At 45.4% G+C, this 22,096-nt stretch overlaps 1 protein-coding gene across 3 annotated transcripts in view; it reads right to left on the bottom strand.

Moving 5' to 3' along the window:
* Positions 1-22,096, bottom strand: part of PLXNA2 (plexin A2) — a 279,919-nt gene that overhangs the window by 172,002 nt on the left and 85,821 nt on the right. The window lies entirely within an intron of this gene.

Genomic DNA, 22,096 nt, shown 5'->3' with positions numbered 1-22,096 from the left:
ATGTAGCCAATTATTGCAGCATTTACTTCATCCCATCATCAGGTCTATCCCCAAAGTAAGAGGCATAGAGTGAATACGGGCGCCCCCTATGTGAGAGGCCTGGCCGTGCAGCCTGTAATGTACACATGGCTCCCACATATCAGACAATCCCAGGCCACATAGTGCAGAGAAGCCTTCCCTTCTATATGGCAGCACGGTGGGTCACACTGTAGACTCAGTACTGGGGTCCTGGGGTCAAATCCCACCATGGGCAACATCTGCAAAGAGTTTGTATGTTCTCTCCTTGTCCTCCCACACCCAAACCATACAGATAGGGACAGGGACCAGAACGGACAGACTATGGTAAGTGCTGCCGAATCAGTGGGCACCATACAAAGAAAAGCATTATTATTATTATTATTATTATTATTATTATTTTATATCATATCCGTACATTATAACCCTTATTTCCTTCTTCACATGACATTGCATTGTTATTATTCCTGGTGAGTTGCGGTGCAGCTTCCCCCAGTAAGAGGCATAGGTCATAGCCTCCTGTGTAATGTGGTTGTCACCTTGCTATGGGGCGAGTGCCTGATGCCGGCACAGATAGAGCTGCCTGTCTCTCCCTGGGTGGTCCTGCTGCTGCTGCCTCTCAATCTAATCACATAGTACTAAGCTATAAAGCTGCAGATTCCTGACTCACGGCTGAGGGCTAAAAATAAAGACGAATGATAAGAAAACGTCCAGAAATAAGGGGATTCCATATCAGCCTATAAAGCCGGCCACACATTAGGAATCTTGGATGGCCGAGAAGGCAGATTAGGCTGGGTCACGTATGTCCGTGGTATCAGGCTCAGACTTTTATCCACTGGCCTGATGCCGCAACTAATGCAGAAATGCATCGGCTGCCATCCAGCCTTCTCACAGTATTTGTAGCCGGATTGGAACAGGTTGCAAGATGGGTTCTTTTATCTGAAAACCGTCCTGACCGAGGGTTACACACGGACAGATGACCATGATGGCAGAAGGTTCCCTTCAGTGTGTTATTAGCACGGCGGAGAGGGACTGGGCCCTCACACCATATCCAGTCCATTATATCAACAAATCCATAAATGTTGTCACCTATTTTCCTGGTGTGGAGATTATATATTGCACATGTCTACATCATGGTCTTATTACACCGGCCGACTACGGTCTGATCATTTTAGTAATCGAGCGTCGATCTGATAGATCAGTGCTCATTTACTGGACCTATTAGACAGAAGTGAGGGATGTGAGGGATGTATGGACATCGTTAGTGATGTCCATGCAGGCCTTGCCCAAACACATGACACCTTACCTCTCCCTGCTCCCAGTCATCTCTCCGCAGCTTCCCAGTGCCGGCGGCTGCAGCGTCTTAGTGCTCAGCCAATCAGAGGCCGCAACCGGGAAGCTGCGGAGCCCAGGAGAGATGACCGGGTGCGGGGAGAGGTCAGGTGTCTGGAGAATCGTTGGCCGCCCATCACTATTACATGTAGCTATTACACGATGTGAGGTGGGTCCCTGACAATTTTAGGTCCAAACCTAAACCAACGATCAGCCGCAGATTGTTGTCATCGGCCGATTATCGCTCCGGGTAGTACAGCCTTAAGGCAGCTATAGAAATCCTATCCAGTTAGCTGACATTATGTAAACTCTCACACTTACGGATTCCTACATTTCTCAATTTGACAACAAATACTTTATATAAATATATTTAGTAGATATATAATATGTATATAAATAAGCATATAAACAAATGTATCCTGTAGTGTATTATGTAATGATAAAACCGATACAAAGGAAAGCACAAGGTAACGTGAACGATGCTGAAAAGAACACACTGACATTGTCAGCTACACAATGAAAGGTTCATCTCTATTGTTTTCAGGACACAATAGGATTCCGCAGAATCAATGTGACAGTAACCTATCGCTTCACAGACAGCAGAATCTGAATAAAATCCTATCCAAACTTTATTTCTACTATCTGCCCCTTTATGAGAAGAAGGCGACGTCAGCGCTCACTCAGGATGAGGACGATACTTCTCACCAACATGGAGGAACATATCTAACCTGTCACAGAGTTATCCTATATGTGTGTGACATATGGGATTATAATAGTACAATATATACATTATCCCACCTCTGTATATGCAGTATAATAGTACAATGTATATATTATCCCACCTCTGTATATGCAGTATAATAGTACAATGTATATAAAATCCCACCTCCGTATATGCAGTATAATAGTACAATGTATATATAATCCCACCTCTGTATATGCAGTATAATAGTACAATGTATATATAATCCCACCTCCGTATATGCAGTATAATAGTACAATGTATATAAAATCCCACCTCCGTATATGCAGTATAATAGTACAATGTATATATAATCCCACCTCTGTATATGCAGTATAATAGTACAATGTATATATAATCCCACCTCCGTATATGCAGTATAATAGTACAATGTATATAAAATCCCACCTCCGTATATGCAGTATTATAGTACAATGTATATATAATCCCACCTCTGTATATGCAGTATAATAGTACAATGTATATAAAAACCCACCTCCGTATATGCAGTATAATAGTACAATGTATATATTATCCCACCTCTGTATATGCAGTATAATAGTACAATGTATATATTATCCCACCTCCGTATATGCAGTATAATAGTACAATGTATATAAAATCCCACCTCCGTATATGCAGTATAATAGTACAATGTATATAAAATCCCACCTCTGTATATGCAGTATAATAGTACAATGTATATATAATCCCACCTCTGTATATGCAGTATAATAGTACAATGTATATATTATCCCACCTCTGTATATGCAGTATAATAGTACAATGTATATATTATCCCACCTCTGTATATGCAGTATAATAGTACAATGTATATATTATCCCACCTCCGTATATGCAGTATAATAGTACAATGTATATATTATCCCACCTCTGTATATGCAGTATAATAGTACAATGTATATATAATCCCACCTCTGTATATGCAGTATAATAGTACAATGTATATATTATCCCACCTCCGTATATGCAGTATAATAGTACAATGTATATATTATCCCACCTCTGTATATGCAGTATAATAGTACAATGTATATATAATCCCACCTCTGTATATGCAGTATAATAGTACAATGTATATAAAAACCCACCTCCGTATATGCAGTATAATAGTACAATGTATATATTATCCCACCTCTGTATATGCAGTATAATAGTACAATGTATATATTATCCCACCTCCGTATATGCAGTATAATAGTACAATGTATATGGAATCCCACCTCTGTATATGCAGTATAATAGTACAATGTATATGGGATCCCACCTCCGTATATGCAGTATAATAGTACAATGTATATATTATCCCACCTCTGTATATGCAGTATAATAGTACAATGTATATATAATCCCACCTCCGTATATGCAGTATAATAGTACAATGTATATATAATCCCACCTCTGTATATGCAGTATTATAGTACACCTCCGTATATGCAGTATAATAGTACAATGTATATATAATCCCACCTCTGTATATGCAGTATAATAGTACAATGTATATATAATCCCACCTCCGTATATGCAGTATAAGGCTGGGTTCACACTACGTATATTTCAGTCAGTATTGTGGTCCTCATATTGCAACCAAAACCAGGAGTGGATTAAAAACACAGAAAGGCTCTGTTCACACAATGTTGAAATTGAGTGGATGGCCGCCATTTAATGGCAAATATTTGCTGTTATTTTAAAACAACTGCTGTTGTATTGAAATAATGGCCGTTATTTACCGTTATATGGCGGCCATCCACTCAGTTTCACCATTGTGTGAACAGATCCTTTCTGTGTTTTTAATCCACTCCTGGTTTTTGTTGCAATATGAGGACCACAATACTGACTGAAATATACATAGTGTGAACCCAGCCTAATAGTACAATGTATGCATTATCCCACCTCCGTATATGCAGTATAATAGTACAATGTATATATAATCCCACCTCCGTATATGCAGTATAATAGTACAATGTATATATAATCCCACCTCCGTATATGCAGTATAATAGTACAATGTATATGGAATCCCACCTCCGTATAAGCAGTATAATAGTACAATGTATATGGAATCCCACCTCTGTACACTATGCAGTATAATAGTACAATGTATATATTATCCCACCTCCGTATATGCAGTATAATAGTACAATGTATATACAATCCCACCTCTGTATATGCAGTATTATAGTACACCTCTGTATATGCAGTATAATAGTACAATGTATATATAATCCCACCTCTGTATATGCAGTATAATAGTACAATGTATATACAATCCCACCTCCGTATATGCAGTATAATAGTACAATGTATATATTATCCCACCTCCGTATATGCAGTATAATAGTACAATGTATATACAATCCCACCTCCGTATATGCAGTATAATAGTACAATGTATATATTATCCCACCTCCGTATATGCAGTATAATAGTACAATGTATATGGATTCCCACCTCCGTACACTATGAAGTATAATGGCACAATGTATATGGGATCCCACCTGGGTTTAGTTACTAGTGGGGTAACACAGGGGTCAGTGTTGGGTCCACTTCTTTTAAATAATTTTAATAATGATCTTGTTGAGGGGCTACAGAGCAGAATCTCCATTTTTGCAGATGATAATAAACTGGGTAACGTAATCACCACAGAAGAGGATAATATCATATTACAGAGGGATTTGGAGAAGCTGGAGGCTAGGGCGGTGATAAATGTGGATAAATGTAAGGTTATGCACTTGGGCCGTAGAAATAATAAGTACAGTTATGTGCTAATTAATAAAACACTGGGTAACACTGCTCCCAAAAAGGACCTGGGGGTATTGGTGGACAGTAACCTCATCTATAGTGATCAGTGCCAGGCAGCAGCTGCCAAGGCTAATGAGCTTGAGATGCTAAAGATGGGAACATAGTTTTGCCTCTTTATAAATCACTGGTCAGACCACACATGGTATATACTGTGTACAACACCGGGAGCCTGTATATAAGAAGGACACAGCTGACCTGGAGCGGGTGCAGATGAGGCGACCAAGGTCAGTAAGGGAATGGGTGGGTTACAGGACCAGGACAGGTTATCAAGCTTGGGGTTATTTACGCTAGAAAAAGACGTCTTAGGGGCGATCTGATCACAATGTACAAATATATGAATGGACAGTACAGAGATCTTTGCAGTGATCTCCTTACTCCTAGGTCTGTAACCATGACAAGGGGGCATCCTCTACGTCTAGAGGGAAGAAGATTTCACCATCAGCACAGACACAGAGTCATCGGCTGATCGTTTATTTAGGTGCAAACTTAAAATCATCAGGCACCCACTGCGCACCACTGCGTAGAATAGCGATGTACGGCAGGCAACCGACGATCACACAAGCACCATACATTACCTACACATGTTGCAGGGCTTCTCCTGCTCTCCTTCTTCCTCCCGATCCCGCACGCAGCAGCAGCTTCAGTGCAGCCTGTCTGAGCTAACAGATTGCTCAGCCAATCACTGGCCAGGACCGCCGCGGCCAGTGATTGGCTGAGCGGTCTGTCAGCTCAGACAGGCTGCACTGAAGCTGCTGCTGTGTGCGGGATCGGGAGGAAGAAGGAGAGCAGGGGAAGCCCTGCAACATGTGTAGGTAATGTATGGTGCTTGAACAAGGGCTGCAAGAGCGTGGGTAATGATGTCCCTGCAGCCCTCACAAAACAATTATCAGGCTGTGGAATAGGCCCAGTAAACGAGCACCAATCTAGTAGATTGGCGCACGTTTACATTATTGATCGGGCCCCCATCGGCCCGTGGAATAGGACCCTTAAGCTCCATGCACACGGAGCAAAAAGTGGCGCAATTCTGCCATGTGATGAATCCAGAGATATACAGCACTGCCAAGGCTGACTATAGTACAAGGGGATACTCCTAGATGGGGCCCATGGGTACATAACAGAACTTAAAGGGGAACTATCAGCAGGTTAGACAAGTCTAGCTATTCATGAGCAGCAGAAAACTCCGCCCACCAGCTGCTGATTGGCAGTTATCTATCCATATCAGCTGTAACACAAAGTGATTATCGGCACAAGCGGCCGATAATCGCCTCGTATAATAGTACCCTAAGTCTTTACTTGTAAGTTTTTAGTGTGACTTTGTGTAGATTAATTATGCAGTGTGTGTGCTTGTGTGCACACTACCAAAATGTCCATAGATAAGCCTGGTGGTATATATACCACAGATGATATCCCCCCCACATACATATATACACACACACAGGCCGTTCTCTAGTCAAGCTCAGTAGGAAGGTTTGGATTTTCTGACAATATGTTTTTTGGTTACAGAGAGGCACAAACTCTCCATGTTAGAATTGCCGCCATGGCCTCGGCCTCTGTATACGAGTGAGAATAGAAGCTGTACGCTTCCACTGTGATGGAGAGAAACCCTAGGAAACCTCTCCTGAACCTGCCGGAGAATCACACAGTAATCCCATGTCTGGAAAGGGTCCAACTAAAGTGACATCCACATTCTGTCAACTAAATCAATCAGCTCAATGCCACCCTGGGCCGCGCCACCTTAAATTACCTGTCAGAAGACTTCTAAATATCCAGGGGTTGGGTGAGATGTCTGCGAGCTGCCGCCGCGTGATTAAAGATCCGGATTTATGGGAGAAGAGGTGCGAGGTATCTGGGAAAGTCACAATCTCTACCCGCTGGCTGCATTGCTAGGCTCCTGGCGCGGCTGGCTGCATTGCTAGGCTCCTGGCGCGGCTGGCTGCATTGCTAGGCTCCTGGCGCGGCTGGCTGCATTGCTAGGCTCCTGGCGCGCCTGGCTGCATTGCTAGGCTCCTGGCGCGCCTGGCTGCATTGCTAGGCTCCTGGCGCGCCTGGCTGCATTGCTAGGCTCCTGGCGCGCCTGGCTGCATTGCTAGGCTCCTGGCGCGCCTGGCTGCATTGCTAGGCTCCTGGCGCGCCTGGCTGCATTGCTAGGCTCCTGGCGCGCCTGGCTGCATTGCTAGGCTCCTGGCGCGCCTGGCTGCATTGCTAGGCTCCTGGCGCGGCTGGCTGCATTGCTAGGCTCCTGGCGCGCCTGGCTGCATTGCTAGGCTCCTGGCGCGCCTGGCTGCATTGCTAGGCTCCTGGCGCGCCTGGCTGCATTGCTAGGCTCCTGGCGCGCCTGGCTGCATTGCTAGGCTCCTGGCGCGGCTGGCTGCATTGCTGGGCTCCTGGCGCGCCTGGCTGCATTGCTGGGCTCCTAGTGCAGCGTCTTCTTAGGGTTCGTTCACACCTACAGGATCCGCAGCAGATTTGAAGGTGCAGATTTGATGCTGTGTTCAGTTATTTAAATGAAATCTGCTGCGGATCCGCAGCAGAAAATACGATGCGGATCCGGTAAGTATGAACGTCCCCTTATGGTTCAGAGCAGGGAAAGTGCAAGAAGAATGATGAGAAATGGGATTATTATTATTATCTGACCACAGACTGAAGGAATGAGAGGATAGCTCCATGTCCGATTCCATAAAAATAGCACAACTTTTCTGACATCTCCTCGGACATCTCCGGCTCTTTAGGAATCACAGTGAATGCAATCAAAAGAAATGGTTTTCTGAATAGACTTTCTATCTTTTAAAGAGGAACTCCGTCAAAAAATTCTTTCAAATTAAGTGGTGTCAGAAAGTTATACAGATTTGTAGTTTTCTATTTCTACTTAAAAATCTCCAGTCTTCCAGTACTTATCAGCTACTGTATGTCCTACAGGAAGTGGTGTATTCTCTCCAGTCTGACACAGTGTTCTCTGCTGCCACCTCTGTCCATGTCAGGAACTGTCCAGAGCAGGAGAGGTTTTCTATGGGGATTTGCTGCTGCTCTGGACAGTTCCTGACATGGACAGAGGTGGCAGAAGAGAGAACTGTGTTGCACAAGAACGAATATACCATTTCCTGCAAGATATACAGCAGCTGATAAGTACTGGAAGACTGGAGATTTTAACAGAAGTAAATTACAGATCTCTGGCACCAGTTGATTTGAAAGAAAAACTTTCTTGGTGAACAATTCCTTTAATGTTCATGAGTCCATTATCAGCAGAACACAGAACAATGGTGCACTATACAAAACTGCAAGGAGAAAGTCGCTGCTCTCCAAAAAGGAAAAAAAAATAGTAATAACTATACATACATATATATATATAGTGTATGTTGCTGCTAGTCCGCAAAGATGACCTGGACATGTAAAATCCTCACAAGTCAAAATCCGCTGGGTTTATCCAGTGCTACAAAAACATCTATCTTCCAGAGACAGCACCTCTCTTGTCTCCAGTTCAGGTGGGGTTTGTAAATTAAAGGGGTTATCCAGCATTACAAAAACATGGCCACGTTTCCCCCTCTCTTGTCTCCAGTCCAGGTGTTGTTTGCAGTTAAGTTCCATTTACTTCCATGAAACTGATTTTGAAATCCCACCCAATTTGGAGACAACAGTAGGGGGAAAAGTGGCCATGTTTTTGTAGCTCTGGATAACCCCTTTAAGCTCCATTCATTTCAATGGAACCTGCACCCAAACTAAAGACAAGGGCGGTGCTGTCTCTGGAAAAAGTGGCCATGTTTTTGTAGTGCTGGATAACCCCTTTAAATATAATGAAATCCAGTAAAGCTGACAGCGTGATAAGTAAACGGAGAATACAACAAAGTATTGTGACAGGAGACGTGTAGAGGCAATGGTTCGTGTAACCTTCCCAAGGAGGATTGGGTCTCCTTCTCACACTATTGCCAGTGGGCACAGCAGTTCTCCAGCCTGTCTCCGTTCCTGGAGGGTATACAAGTCAGGACATGACCCCCAGTGGCCCCCGTATCAGGCGCTGAGATCTGGCGCGGCGGAGTCTCGGATACTTCATCATCACATCTCACTCCCAGCTTTCGGGGGAGGAAAGGCAAAAGATTAATTAACCTGTAACTAAGTGACTGATTTAGTTCACAAAAGGCCAGTGGGCTTCATCTTCTCCTCTCGTTCGGTGTCACCGGAGACAAGCCAAGGCTTCACAATTAATAAAGCTTTTATACCCAGCACCAAAGGGATAGTGAGGCGGAGAGGAGACGCTTACAATAGGCAAATCTGCTGGCAATTTGTTTCCATTTTCCTGTCACATATAAAGCCGCCACAAATAATCAATTCCCGCTGTACGCTGCTTATCGGCCTGATACAACAAGCACCGAAGGAGAAAGGAAGGCAAAATAAATGGAGCCTCCGAGACAGCGGCGTCCGGCTAGCTGAGGTGGAGCCGTGTGAATTATAGAGGACAACCTGAGGAACATGGCCAGATACCATCATGAATAATATTTCCATGCCGATACAGGCCTGACGCATAGAGAATCACGTAGAACAACCGCGTCGCTGGAAGCGTCATTTGGGGAACAGCAAGAGAGTCGGGGAGAGGGAAAGCACATAGCGGAAGGTGAATGATCAGTAAAACCGCAAAGCGGATCAGAGCTGCAACGCAAATGAGACTGTATCACAAGTGGTCAAGAGAGCATGGAAAGTCCCAACCGGAGACGGAGACAGAGGCCACCACTGGGCCGCATGGATACTTCTCAGAGCCCTAGAAGAGGAACCCCACCATTTCTTTTATCTCCATGTATAATTTATCTTTGTACGGCCAGGATACATACATCAGGTGGTCCGCCATCCTTCTATATCCAGAAACTGAGGACAACTCATGCCACAAAAAGGAGTCACATGCCAACAGGCGCCCCCTATGCTTTTTACCTTTGACCAACAGAGAACTATGAGTCGTTTAGACCAGTGCTTCTCAATTCCAGTCCTCAGGCCTCACCAACAGGTCATGGTTTGAGGATATCTCATACGAAGAACTTCTGTGCTAATACCTGATGCACTGAGTATAATTATATCACCTGTGAAATACTAAGGAAATCCTCAAAACATGGCCTGTTGGTGAGGCCTGGGGACTGGAATTGAGAAGCACTGGTTTACACAAAGCTAACTTGCACAGGAGACACGAAGAAGAAAGGTCTGTCTTTTGTAGTCTGTCTCTTAAAGTATGTCTCTTACAGTATGTCTCTCACCTTCCTCCTCAGTGCCGTCACGGTGCAGTTAGTAGTGGGGCACCCGTTAGGAGCACTGCCCGTCCCCATAGCGCCGATCCGCCCCCAGCTAACCTGCTCCATTGACTATAATTAGAGAGTGGTGGGCCGGCAGGGGGCGGGCAGTGCTCTTAATGTTCTTACCGGACTATGGAGCAAACTACTAACTGCACTGGAATGGCGCCGAGGAGGAAGGTAAGAGACATACTGTAAGAGACATACCCTCCTCCTCGACATCTCCTGTACAATAGGGAACAACATAACGATATTTCACGCGATAATTGTCCCATGCAATAGATATGACCCTAAGTCTATGTACAGAGTGGAATAACCAAGTTTTGCAGATAATGGTGGCAGACCTTGCTTGAACGGCCCACCCAGTCCAAGGCCTGTTACTTGTAATGTGATTTCCATATACTGACAGCTAGGATTAGGCGTATCTGTATTACAAGCTTTCACGCTAGGTCACATGACTGTCTGTATTTTATTCACTTCTCACATGCAGACGTTTGGCGTCCGCAAAAAGCATCAAATGATCCTCACAACGAGACCTAAACAAACTGTCCAGCTGCCATAGGGAACCACAAGGAACTGCTCGTAAGGTACTAATGGGGATTTTATAAGGTTCTTACTAGACTTCTTGTAATTTGTTAGGCATACTGTTGTATCCGGCATGATTTATTGTGGAAAGAATCTGCTTTTATGAGGTGCCACCATGGTTCGCAGCCACTCAGACGGGCTGAAAATCCCCTTACTCTTAGTGTGTGCCGGCCTAACATAACACCGCTTTAACCCCATGTTCTTCTAGTGAGAATCTAATGCGGCAGCATGCACAGACATTACATAGGAGCTAGGTCAGGGCCAGCGTTATATTATCAATGTCATTTATTATTACACTCAGGAATTGCTTAAGAAACTGATAGAGCGATATGGAAAAAGCCGACATTTCTAGAACAACCTGGAAATACGTGTGGTCATCGGCCACTTGCCTGAATGAAGACTATTCTATGGTTGGGGAAATGGCTGTCACACCCAGAATATAAAAAGAAAAAGGTCTCAGATGTAGCTTCACTATATGCGGCCTGTGTAAGGCTACCCTGTCAGCATCTGACCATCCATGCATGGGTCGGGACCCCCAGGAAAGAAGCTCTAACCAAGCCAGGGATCCCAATCTATGACTAAGGGTCCTATTACATGGGCTGACTCTGGCCCGATCATTGTAGTAAATGAGCGCCGGTCTACTAGATCGCCACTCCCTTTCTGGACATATTAGACGGCACAATAATCGGACAGCAAGGGCTGCATGGACATCATTAGCGATGTCCATGCAGCCCTTGCCCAAACACCATATACCTTACCTCTCCCGGTCTTCTCTACTGTGCTCCACTGCTTCTACGCTTCTGAGCTGACCGGCTTCTGAGCTGACCGGCTTCTGAGCCAATCACAGGCCGGGAGCGCAGCGGCCTGTGAGTGGCTTAGAAGCCTGTCAGCTGACAGGGCGCTCAGATGCTGCAGCTGCCGGGACCGGGAAGCTGCGGCACACAGGAGAGAAGACTGGGAGCGGGGAGAGGTAAGGTATCAAGTGTTTGGGGAATTGTCAGCCATCGGTCGTGCATCACTATTACAAACCTAAACCAAGGATCAGCCGATGATTGTTGTCATCATCTGATCATTGTCTCTATTACACGGAGCAATAATGATCCGAATCAGCCCAATTCGTCTGATTATCGTTCTGTGTAATCGGCCCATAGTATGAATGCACAGCGCTGCCATCTTTAATGTAAGAAGGTAAGAACAGGCAAATATCATCCGTTATGGCGGCTTTCTGAACACCTGTATATTCTGAAATCCAAGCGACCTACAAATGACCAAGTCTGTCTATACAGGCGCTATCCTCAGGACAGGCCGGAAAAACCTGATCGGCGGGGGTCCAACACCCATCACCCCTGCTAATTAGCCCTAATTCCTATTTACTTCAGTGTACATCATGACATAGTAACAGAGCTACTCAGCAGGGTCGATGGGTGCCGGACCCCCACCCACCAGGTTTTGATGGCCTATCCTGAGGATAGCACTTTATTTGTAAGCCAAGATGGCGACACTTGGATTTCAGAATATAAGGGCGATCAGGATGCTGTCATAACAGATGATACTTAATAAACATACTGTGTGTGTGTGTGTGTGTGTGTGTGTGTGTGTGTGTGTGTGTGTGTGTGTGTGTGCGCGTGTATATACAGATTTTTTTTTTCATTTGCAAATGACTAAAATATATGACTGGCTGCAAATCTAATTGTATTTTTTTTTATTATATAAAAACCTATTTCAAAGCCGGGAAGCCTGTATAGCATTGCCTCCCCGGTGACAGGCAGCGACAGGCAGGTGACATCCCCTCTGCGCCCATGATCTGCAGATGGTGCCGCCTGTTGGGGCGTCTTTCTTCTGGCTGTGTCTGACAGGTAAACTCTTTGCAGTCCTGCCAGCTCGGTGAACGCTGTGATCATCACCCAACCCCTTCACCTTACTGCCAAATACACGGCTGCTAATCCTATTAATATTAAGCGTGGACACAATATACCGGTGTATTGTGCTGCAATCCATGTAAACTGCACGGACGCACGTCTGAAAAGCTTCTCGTAATTCAAAGTTAAACGGTAAAAAGACATTAAAGGTACTTAGATATTTCTTGAAGGATAAGAAGGTTGTGTGAGTTCCTCTATCTCCTCCTCTTACATTGCGCAGCAGCTCGGTATCACCTCCCATGCATTACATCTAGGAAATCACACTGCACTTAGTATAATTGTTCTCAATCTTCCCGTTTTTCCCCACAATACGACCATTAACACATCCCGATGTTAAGTGTAAGAGCAGGAACTCTCAGGTGTTACCTAGCACCATGCAGTCCCCGAGCGCTGGAGGAACCATCATAGACTGTGTGTACAGGGTCCGAGGGAAAGCAGCTCGCAGATATATACAATTATCAGACACTGAGCCGCACAAACAGATTGGGGAACATTTGGGACGTGCTTAACGGAACAGACGGGCGGCAATGAAATGTAATCTGCGGATTTACACAACCTAGGACGGGGCCGATTACATTGGAGCTGCTCTTATCTGCCACTGATGAATATGCTTATAGCGGCTTATCCCTGTATGTGGCTGCCAGGCCGGGGGGACACAGGCACGGGCCAAAGCCATCTCTCCATTATGGTCACTGGGAGTAGGGATGAGCCAAGCCAATCTGGTGAAGCCGCATTCACAACAAAGTCTGCAAATATTCGCTTAGTTAGGGAAGTTTTAACATTTATTACACGTGGCCGCACATCTAAAAACATTTAAAAAAAAGGTATGCTCTCCAGCTGCCTCCAGCCGGCTCCGTCACTGACTGACTGGGATTGGACATCACTGCGGCCAGCCACTGGCTAAGCGGATGTAAGGGTACTAGTACACAAAGCGATTTTCGTCCGTATTTGGCTGATTATCCGCAGTTCCGCACGATAATCGTTTCATCTAATAGTTCAAGCAGAAAGGCAAGGATCGGCCGACGTGCACAATGTTGGCTGATCATTGCCCTTCTGCATGAACCAAGATCCCGATAACAATAGTGACGGTCTGCTGTTGGTGTGTTTAAAATAGCACTGACCGCGAGTGGGGAGCGAGGAGCAAGTGAGCGCTGACCTGACAAGTCGGTGCTCCCTCGCTCCTAAACATCAGGCCGTCTAGTACACCCTTACTCTGGTTTAAGGAGTATCAGCCCGCTCAGCACATCACTGGTCGCGGCGGTGTCCCGTCTCAGTCACCAAGTGACCAGAGAACTGAGGATACCGGGGAGTGCGGACAGGTAAGTATGACGAGATAAGCGAACAGATGGACCGCATCAAACCAGCTAGACACCTGCAATTGTTCAGCAGTTTTGGTGCGGTTGCTGTAAGATTTGGATGAATCTGAATTATAAGCCTAAAATTTGCCAACGTTTGAAATGTTTGCTCCTCTCCAGCTGCGACCGATCAGTCCGCACACATTCTGCGCCCAACAACGACTCTCCCGTCTTCCCGCAGGCCACGTTAGCTATGGAGGCAGTGTATTATTTTCCTGAAGGTTACATAGTCTATTTGCACACTTGTGCAAGGAGACTATAAACATAGACGGCCTGACGTCCAGAGCAGCTGTCCTATAAATGACATGAGGAGGGTATATACTCTGGTTACATCTGTCACCCAGTACCAGGCCGGCACTAAGCTTCACATTCCCAGCTGGTAGCATTAATGCCAGGAGCGGGGGGCTTGTGTCATCAGCCCATAGGGGGCTCACACATATGTATAGTAAAGTAGACGCTACTCAGGAGAGCCAGGAGCGGGGGGCTTGTGTCATCAGACCATAGGGGGCTCACACATATGTATAGTAAAGTAGATGCTACTCAGGAGAGCCAGGAGCGGGGGGCTTGTGTCATCAGCCCATAGGTGGCTCACAGATATGTATAGTAAAGTAGACGATACTCAGGAAAGCCAGGAGCGGGGGGCTTGTGTCATCAGCCCATAGGGGGCTTACACATATGTATAGTAAAGTAGACGCTACTCAGGAGAGCCAGGAGCGGGGGGCTTGTGTCATCAGCCCATATGGGGCTCACACATATGTATAGTAAAGTAGACACTACTCAGGAGAGCCAGGAGCGGGGGGCTTGTGTCATCAGTCCATAGGTGGCTCACAGATATGTATAGTAAAGTAGACGCTACACAGTAAAGCCAGGAGCGGGGGGCTTGTGTCATCAGCCCATAGGGGGCTCACAGATATGTATAGTAAAGTAGACGATACTCAGGAAAGCTTGAAGGTAGAGTCTGGTAAATCAGCGTATCCTATTACACTGCTTCCATTTAATCTGACCTATTTCTAACAAGGGAGCCCCCAGTAAGGAGCCCCCACTAATGGCCGGTGTAGCCCTCGGCTGTGCACTCTACCACATAGAAACTGATGATAATTGCCTTTATACATAGTGCCACCATCCAAGATATCAGGGACGTCAGACGGGAGGACTAATATGTTTAGTCCACAGAAACCTCCCGCTGTCTGTATGAGAGGAGACCGGCCTACCTCGATGAATGAGAAGCGGCTGAATATGCAGCGGCCCCACAGCTGTCTGTAGCCGCTCCGAACAGTCAGCAAGGTCTAACAAACGCCACAACAGGTGACAGACGGCTCATTTCCATCCAGCGGTGTCAGCTAGAATTGTCAGTACTCGTATAGCATCGCTGTATACCCTGTGAGGGTGGGGTGCATCCTGGGAGGAGATAAATGTAACTGAACAAATAAAATGATCTATAAATGATCCTTTATAGATCCTTTAAAGGGGTACTCTGCTCAAATCTACTGTACAGTAGTAGTACAGGCAAAGCACCACCATCTCCCAGCCTGTACAGTACTGTATAAGATTGCTGGAGTACATACAGCCAGAAAACCATCCAGCCAATGACAGGCTACTCTACGTAATGGTCATAGACAACGCATGTGTATGGGTATACATATAATGTGTACACGTGTATACATATAAGAGCCACCACCTGGCCTTCAGGAACCAATGTCTAATTCATCATGGTGGCGAAGGTCACCGGCACAAGGAGACTGAAGGCCTCTATAGAGAAAGGCATGATATCATCCCGGCACATAAAGAGGCCTGAACACTCAGACAATAACCCTATGGCCGAGCATCTCCAGCTCCTCATTGACTTTGGGATGACAGACATGGTGTTGCCCCCCCGTGCTGAGATTGCATTGTGCGGCCATTGTTCTCAGGAATGCCCATGTGGTGAATGCTTCTCGCGGCTGATATCCTGTAGGACTGGACGCACAGCTGTGTCATGCTTCATTTCCAGCCCCCCCCTCACATTCCTGCTCATAGAGAAGATGGCTTTGTGGCGGCAGGGGGGGGGGTGTTTTCACTTTCAGTCATTGGTTATTTATATCGTGGGGTTGTTTTATAGTGTGTTATGTCATATATCCTTGCTCGCACCAGAACTGAAAATATTATTGAGGATATAGGATGGTGGATATTGTGGATCGGCTGCCAAAGACAGCAGCTTTGTGATACAAAAGGAAGCAAATGAGGGTGGTCTACAGCGGTGGGAGAACGGCCAGTTACCGTAACCGACAGTATGTAAGGCGACAGATGGATTGGTGGCACGGTCATCACATGGTCACGCTGGGCACACTGGGGCACCATGGGGGTAGCTGATAATTCAATAACTTCTCCCCCAGGAAGCTGATCTAAGAGATAAAGGGGATCTATCAGCAGGTTAGACAAATCTAATGCGCACGGGGTCCCGAGGATGAAGGTGTGTGTCTTACCTTCCTTCTCGGGGCTGTTCCCATGCTGTTAGCAGTTGAATCCATGGCCCAGAGCACCATTAAGAGCAGTGACCCGCTCCCATCACGCTCCTTCTTATTATAATTAATAGAGTAGGCTGCCCAATCAGCATAATGGGGCAGGGCAATGCTCCTAATGGTGCTCCGGGACGTGCATTCAACTGCTGACTGCACAGGAGTAGAGGAGGAAGGTAAGACACAAGCCTTCATCCTCAGCCCCCCTGTCCATTAGGGGACTATTAGCAGGTTAGATTAGTCTCTCCAGTAGAAGAGGTAGTACACCGCAGCCTATTATTATTCAAGAGGCTATTGTGTATATCTATTTAAAGGGATTTTCAGATTTAAACTTACTTGTTCCCTATCCACTGTACTCGACTCTCTCCAATAGCCTCATAGAGGATGAATAGAGCTGGGGGTCCATTCTTAGGAAAGGAGTCGGGGCACTGGTCTAGAGATCCCCGGGAGGCACGGCGGTCAGACCTCTCCGCCATCTCATACATGTCCCCTATCTTGTGGATAGGCGACACATAGGTTTAAATCGCAGGAAAGCGGAGGTCAGGCTCCATCCTATTTACTCATAGAAGAAACGGGCCGTGTGAGTCAGGGAAGCTCTATAACTCCGTAGCTACCATATTACTGCACTCCTGGTGTCTTAAAAAAGATAGAATAGATAGACCAACAAAGGAATAAAGATGGGGGAGCGGTGCTGGTGGGGTCTTTGCAGTCTAAAATATCTGATAAGTGATTATGTAATCCTGTAGTTCACAGGACAGACTGACCTCCTGCCTAAACATTAGGGCCGTTCACACTAGAGAAAAGAGGCAGAAATTCCGAACGGAACCCCTGCCCGCGGACTTCGCTTGGAATCCTGTCTGCTATCTGTTTTAATGGGATGCCTTGCACGCCTCCACTCTCCGATCAAAGAATTGACATGAATAGACAGCCTGTGAGTGGCCAAGGCGGGAGCCCACTACGGCCACTGACTGCTTGAGTGGACCGCACACGTCACAACCTGGGTCCCTACTCAGATCAAGAAGCGTCTGGGAACCTGGGGACCGGAGCGGTGGTGTGCGGCCACCAGTGCTGGAGCAGGGGAGGAAGAGGATGTTATTTCTTTTATCCTCTCCCTCCCCAGCACTTGCTAAAAAAAAAAGTGTCTGGCCGGACTTCTCCTTTAATAATCCACCTAAACTGGATAAAAAGCTTGGACCCAGCCTCGTAATGTTCTAAATCATAGTATAACATTTATATATAGGAGAATACAATTAACGTGCCTATATATAATTAACGTGCCTATATATATATATATATATATATATATATATATATATATATATATATATGTGACACTACCATTTCTTCAGCTTCTCACAAAAATGTAATAAAAGACAGGAAATGACTGGGATTCTAGAATTCTTGCCTCTTTTCATGCATCTACACGGAATAAAGTGCGGAGGCCGTGAAAGCAGCATAGACAGGCACAAAAGCTGAAATAAGGGACGTGCCTGCTGCCTATCACATGAAGATGTGCTCATCCCAGGGGGTGAATGAAGGGAAAGATTATTATAAAGGAAAAAAAAAGCCACCCCAAGCATCCCGACACTGGAAGTGGCAGCAGTAATGAATTTCTCAGGGAGTTATTACTTCTACCCCAGTGATAGCAATCCTATTACCGCCTATTAAACAGAAGGAGGAGGAGGGGGAACCCTTCTGTCATTACCACATTTAGATAGACGGGGGTAACTAAAGAGTTAACGGATCTCAGATCTCAACTTTATTTCCTCTCTAATTTATAGCAAATAAAAAATATTCCCAACACTACAAGAATAATCCCATTATTACTATTATATAAGAGATGTGGAGACAGCATCAGCCGGACCACCACTCAGTAATACAGCCATCCCCCATTCCTGCTGGGAACTTCCCTATTCGGGATGTAACAATACTGAAATCATTATGGTGGAGAGTTAAAGGGGTACTCCAGCGAGAATTTTTTTTTTCAAATCCACTGGTGTTAGAAAGGTATAGAGATATGTCACTTACTTCATTTAAAAAAATCCCAATCCTTCCAATACTTATCAGCTGCTGTATGTCCTGCAGGAAGTGGTGTATTCTCTCCAGTCTGACACAGTGCTCTCTGCTGCCACCTCTGTCCATGTGAGGAACTATCCAGAGCAGTAGCAAATCCCCATAGAAAACCTCTCCTGCTCTGGACAGTTCCTGACCTGGACAGAGGTGGCAGCAGAGAGTACTGTGCCAGACTGGAGAGAAAACACCACTTCCTGCAGGACATAAAGCAGCTGATATGTACAGGAAGACTGGAGAGTCTTAAATAGAAACATATCTATATAACTTTCTGACACCAGTTAATTTAAAAGAAAAAAAACCAAACATTTAACTGGAGTACCCCTTTAAAAAACTAAACCGATCTCAGCATCAAGAGAAATAGGCACCATGCCCCCCCCCCCCTCTTTTTGGCGGCATACAGTGGGGAACCCCTTGTCCTCATTGTAGTGAGGCAGGCTCTGTACAGCTGTGTATTGGTACAGTCCCTGCTGGTGACCTTCCCGTTCCGTCAGCCAGTACCATGTTGAGATTCTTGCTGGAATTTATCTAATGACAAGACTGTGAGGAAACGTACTAGAATAGCCCCCCAGCCAACCACAACGCCGGCCATGGCAAGGATGACCGGGAAGACGTCCTGCTTCATGCTCCCAGCTCTATTACTTTGGATTCCTATAATAAATCACATATTTCAGGAATTAAAACCGGCCTCTTGTGCAGCAAATGGAAATGATATTATCTCCTATAAAGCAGCGGACGTTGCTGCCGAGTGTGAGGAGCGAACAAAGGAAAGAAAATATCAATAAGGTCCCTGCTAAAAGCCCGAGGACAGCCTCATTTCTGAGAGCAGAAAATAGCGCTTTAACCGCTGGAATATCGATTGCTGCATGAGCCGGGGTACGAATCAATGGATCACGCTCCCCGCGTGCACAGCCGTCATTATAACCAACAGCTACAAGAGAGACTCCTCCAATACGGCCGATAGTAACCCTGCTGCAGCCGGAGAGGAGTCTATAGATGATAACAGCCATATGCTGACATATGGAGGATATATATGTGTATATATGTGTGTGTGTGTGTGTAACCCTGCTGCAGCTGGAGAGGGGTCTATAGATAACAGCCATACGCTGACATATGGAGGGGAGATATATATATATGTATGTGTGTAACCCTGCTGCAGCCGGAGAGGGGTCTATAGATAACAGCCATACGAGGTGATATGGAGGATATATATATATATATGTGTGTGTGTGTGTGTGTGTGTAACCTTGCAGCAGCCGGAGAGGGGTCTATAGATGATAACAGCCATATGCTGACATATGGAGGATATATATGTGTATATATGTGTGTGTGTGTGTAACCCTGCTGCAGCTGGAGAGGGGTCTATAGATAACAGCCATACGCTGACATATGGAGGGGAGATATATATATATGTATGTGTGTAACCCTGCTGCAGCCGGAGAGGGGTCTATAGATAACAGCCATACAAGGTGATATGGAGGATATATGTATATATATATATATATATATATATATATATGTGTGTGTGTGTGTGTGTGTGTGTGTGTGTGTGTGTGTGTGTGTGTGTGTGTGTGTGTGTGTGTGTGTAACCCTGCTGCAGCCGGAGAGGGGTCTATAGATAACAACAGCCATACGCGGTGATATGCAGGATACTGATGCTGTGCCGCAGGGGTCCCAAGGCCGGTCCCGCCACTCACCATAGGCACGGGCAGAAGTAAGTTCATACTCCTGATCATATTCCCTCCTGACAGATTTTAAAAACGTCCGGACTCCTATTGCCTAAATGCACTGAAAGAAAGGGTTTTGAGGCCAAACATAAATTCTAATAAATGTCTATCGATTCCTCATACCTTATATACAATATTCGGAGTTGTCAGGATGACCTACACATGATCTATAGGAATATACTCAGGATTCTAGGTCTGTAATACAGTAACACCCCTGCACACACCCCATGATGTACGGCCTGTCTACAGCTTCCGATCCGGTTCGGGATCACAGTCACATGGTGATATACTACTTATTTCCATGGCTGAATCGGTTTTCTCTGGACAAAATCATCACAAGTTTCTCACAAAACAGGAAATACATTCCAGCCTTGTTATTGCACTGGCCATGGCGGATGTCTGCCGACTTAACTCCTTTGTGCCGGCCCTGTCTACTAAACATCAATTCTAGTCAAGGTCCCAAGGTCCTAGTACAGTCATCACATGGGGAGAATATTTTGATGAATAAAGTAGAAAAAAGAAGAAGAAAAGTAACAAAGCATAAAAATTTATATACTTCGGTATCAGTGGGGGGCTGCCAACCCCAGGGGCCGTGTCACACAGCCCCTATATACATGTCATAGCGGCCAGGACCTTCATCTATCTCCCCCGATCCCCCAAATATATGAACACTCATATATCCTGAATGGAGAGAGGACGGGAAGCCACTGGTTCTCTCCGGTGGTAGCGTATCTCTTTGAGAACAAAATGGATGGAGTCATTGTGATCCAAAACGCCTGATCCACTTTTCTCTTATATGAATGGGGGCATTTAGGGACCATATCAGGCCTTAGCTTAGCACTATATGAATTGTTTCTAATGTAGACAGTTGTATGGGAACCTGGAGTCTGTTCTCTGCCACCAGAATAGCTGGGATCTGATGAATACTTTGTTAGTTGTCCTGGCTGTGTGTTTCGGGTCATTGTCATGCTGGAAGACTCAGCCACCACCCATCTTCAATGCTCTTACTAAGGGAAGGGGGTTGTTGGCCAACATCTTGGGATACATGGCCCCAGCATGGGGACCTAGCGTGTCCTGCAGTATTATAATCCATAGCGGTCTAGTATGTTACTAATGGTAATCTCGGAGACTGTGGTCCCAGCGCTCTTCAGGTCAGTGACCAGGTCCTTCCGTGTAGTCCTGATTCCCAACCTTTTCCAGAATCATCCTTATCCCACAAAGCGAGACCTGGACCAAGGAGCTTCTTCAAGAAAAACTACCAGGTCTGTGAGAGTCAGAATTCTTGTTGGTTCTTTGGTGATCAAATCCTTATTTCATGTAATAAAATGCTAATTAAATTAACGTGATTTTCTGGAATATTTTTTTTTTCTTCAGATTCTCTCTTTCACAGGTGAAGCAACCAACGATAAAAATGACATCTCTCCATACTTTGTAGGTGGGAAAACGTGCAGAATTGTGAGTGTATGAAATATTTATTCTCACATATTCCAAGCTATACATTAGGCTCTGGTTCAGTGGAGGACGCACGGCTGTTTATATCTTATACATATGCCAGAAGACCCCTTAAGCAGACTACGGAAAGCTGTATAATAATTATAGACCTTGTAAGGCAGACTGAAGAAGAATCCCTAGAAGACCGGAGGAAAAAAAGGCAGAAAAGCGCTGCGTGTTGCGTCGATTTGATTAAATATTTTCCCATTACCTTCCTTTCGGTTTTGTGGCGACGTGTCGTGCTGCGCATTTATAGTCACACAGATGAAAGGCATGTG

The sequence above is a fragment of the Dendropsophus ebraccatus genome, chromosome 11 (assembly GCF_027789765.1).
Source record: "Dendropsophus ebraccatus isolate aDenEbr1 chromosome 11, aDenEbr1.pat, whole genome shotgun sequence".
Classification (NCBI taxonomy): domain Eukaryota; kingdom Metazoa; phylum Chordata; class Amphibia; order Anura; family Hylidae; genus Dendropsophus; species Dendropsophus ebraccatus.
The sequence above is the reverse complement of the archived record's forward strand: the minus strand, read 5'-3'. Positions and strand labels throughout refer to the sequence as shown.